Below are 3,657 nucleotides of genomic sequence, written 5' to 3'. Positions count from 1 at the left end.
AAAGAGCATTAGATTACAGTTGCTGAGAGATATTGTATGATTGTATGTGATTGCTACAACAAAATTGACAGACTTTGTTCATTAATATCGTAATTTCAAGATGAATTGGAGAAGGGAGTCCGTACTACGTTTGCTAATCTGTAACAGTCAATCTTTATTTCTGCTATTGATGTACAATTATAAGAAAGATTTATTTTCCAGATATTTTGCTAAGCATGGTTGAAAATTGATCTGGCAGGAATTGTATGCTTTGTGACTGAAGACAAGAGACTGGTGTCACGGCGACTTGCAGCCACTCTGTCCTACCTACCACCAAGCTTTTAGTCTCTCGATTTGTGTTATTTTCGTATTAACACTGCCATTGGGGTAAATCTATGTTGTTTACTGATCTAATCAAGCTATTAACAGGATTCCATGTTTCCTACATTGCATTATCTGATCATTAGTAATTCAACCAACATTGTATTATATTGATCATTAGTTGAATGTTGATCCTCTGATAATCTTAATACACCCATGGGTAGGATTTGACAAAATAGGGGAAATAAATAAAAAGGAGACATATCAAATGGTATTCTCCTCTTCGATCATATGGGTTCAACCGTGCGTGTCCGTACATAGTACATGGAGTTAATGGATTAATGTGCCTAAAGTGTGTAAGGACCCATGACATATTAAAAAATTGTACATGTTGAGTTAAACAATGTGTACATATCTATGGTTTTCCTATTATGGGACATTTGACGATGTTTTATTTTGAGCCTAATCAAAATGCTACAGAAATGCAAGTCAAGGTTTAGTTACTGTAATTTCACTTACTGTTGTTGCCACTCTGTTCTCTACAAAGAAAAATAAATTACGGATAAATTGCACTGATGAGCTATGAAAAAGAGATGTATATTTTCTTATAATTTACACAATTACAGAATCAGTTGGGGCATGCTCGGAAAAACAATGCTATTCACATGTTTGAGGTGGAAGAGCAGCTAGGCTAGAGAGCGACCCTGCCTTGGAGGTGCAGGCGGGCATCAGAGAGCCTTGCTTTTGATGGCATTGTGAAGGAAATCAACATTTACTTTTTTCAGTTTGTCATTTTATAGTCAGTAGCACCTGTATTTACACAAAAAAGATAAACATCATGCATTGTTATGATCCCTTTTGTGGGATCACAATCTTGATAAAGAAACAAATGTATATTTGCGGCCATAAAATGTTTATTTTCCCTTTGATGGTCTGGCCTTGCAAGACACAAAATTATTAAAGGACCATATTTTCTCCTCACTGCACAACATATGTTGCTTTACTTTACTGTTAAACAGACTCTTCTCAACTGACCCGAGAGTGTGCCTAATTTATTAAAAAATGCAATACTGATTTGATTCAGAAGCATTTAGGAAATGCAAACAGTTAGATGAGAACTCAATGAATGTTAATGTCATGGAAATGCTCAAAGTGTATTATTTAAATTTCTCCAATTGCATTCATATGTGATTTCGGAGTTAGCGTATGATAGTGACATTATTACTACTAGCCCGTGCAGGTGCATGGGTTGACGACTAGTTCATCTAATTTGTTTTTGAGACGGAAGCAGGGTGTCAACTGGGTTGTGTGGGGCACTCTAGCCTGTCTAGACAGCCTTCTCTTTTATGTTTACCACAGACCAGCCCAGTAGTAGTTTTTTTCTTTCTAAAAATGGCTAGCCCAGTTTTTTTTGTGATTTGCCAAGTAAGTCGCTTTTTCAGGCTTGTTGGGCTGCAAATCTTTCAAGACGAGGAGAGCTTCATTCGGCTGGACGAGAAAATGGCCTATCAGCAATGAGAAATGGGTTGTGCATTTTTAAAACACATCAAACCGGCAATTAGTTTCAAATTTCTTTTTTTCATTTCGAGATTTTATATTGCATTAATTTTTATGCGTGGACAATTTGTTGGATTTTATATTGATATACATTTATTTTTAAAATTAACCGTGACCACAATATGGGTTGTAATGCTAACAAAAAGAATATGGGCTCCAAAAAAACCTTAAGAATAAGCAAATGGGTTGTAAATTATTAGAAATAATGGCAGATGGGTTATATGCTGTTTTCCACAGATTTGAGGTTTTCCTGAAAAAAGGTTGACGCACAAGCAGTGGCTGTTGGATGTCCATCCAACGGCTGTCGTGCTTCTTCAATCACTGCTCTTCCTGCTCCAGCCGCTCAAACAAGTGCCGGTGGGACTGCCTGCTCCCTCCTCCCCATGGCCGGTTGTGCTGCCGCGCAGACCTCACCGCCCCACCGTACTCCCATCGCTGGCTTAGCCATCCCTCTACTCACCCACACCTGCTACTATTCTCTGGCGACGGCAGACGAACCAGTAAACCCTCGTATAGTCGTACTCCCCTCCGCGTGGGAAACAACTGCCGAGTCTTCCCTGCCTCCGTGCCGTTCCCTTCCTAGGCCTCACCGTCGTCCACTGCCCTGGTGCTCTCGGCGCGGCCTGGTCAACGTGGTCAACGACTGACATGCATCTGAAGTGGACTGTACGTGGAGAGGCTGACAGCTGGGTCCACGGCAGCACGCAAGGAAATGCCTCCTTATTGCGCGCAAAATAATGATTCCTCCACCTGACATCTGGGACCCACCGAAAGGGCCTCTGTATTTCGTGAAAAAAACGTTACTGTCGCTGACAGCTCGGACCCACCAGCTATATCTTCGCACGCAAGGAAGTGTGTCCTTATTACGCACAAAAAAATGAATACTCCCCCTGCTAGCTGGGACCCAGTATAGTGGCAGGCTGACTTGTGGGCCTACTAAGTTGACGGGGACAGAGGGCTTTGTCAACTTAGTCGATATGCACTATTCTAGCTCCAGTGACCATATGATGTCCATCCAACGGCCGTACGTAGTGCTTCTTCAACCTCTGGTCTTCTTGCTCCAGCCGCCCAAACCAGCACCGGTCGTGCCTCGTGCTCCTGCCTCCCTGGCCGGCTGCGATGCGGCGGAGGCCTCACCGCCCCCTACTAATCCCACCGCTGGCCAGGCCATCCCTCTACTCGCCCACACCCCCTGTTATTCTGCGGCGACGGCAGCCTCACACCGCAGTGAACCAGTGAACCCTCATATTCCTCTATGCGTGGGCATCCACTGCCACGTCTTCCCCGGCTCCGCATCGTCCCCTTCCTAGGCCTCGCTGTCGTCCACCACCCTGGTGCTCTCGGCGCGGCGTGGTCAACGTGGTCAAGGAATGACTTCCATCGGAAGAGTACTGTACGTGGAGAGGCTGACAGCTGGGTCCATGACAGCCGCAAGGAAGTGCCTCCTTATTATGCGAAAAATAATTATTCCTCCACCTGACAGCAGGGACCCACCGGACGGGCCATCGTATTTGGCGAAAAACGTTTCCCCCTGACTGCTGGGACCCACCGGGTGGGCCATCGTATTTCACGAAAAAAATGTTCCCCCCGCTGTCAGCTCGGACCCACCGAAAGTGCCGCCTTATTACGCACAAAAAAGTGAATACTCCCCCTGCTAGTTGGGACCCACCTTGGTGGGTGGCTGACTTGTGGGCCTACTAAGTTGACGGGGACGGAGTGCTTTGACAACTTAGTCAATATGAACGATTCTAGCTCCAGTGAGCGTATGATGTCCATCCAACGGCCGTGGTGCTTCTTCAA

The sequence above is a fragment of the Triticum urartu genome, chromosome 5A, assembly GCF_056163025.1.
Source record: "Triticum urartu cultivar PI428250 chromosome 5A, HENAU_Tu73, whole genome shotgun sequence".
Lineage (NCBI taxonomy): Eukaryota > Viridiplantae > Streptophyta > Magnoliopsida > Poales > Poaceae > Triticum > Triticum urartu.
Note: the sequence above shows the minus strand (reverse complement) of the source record.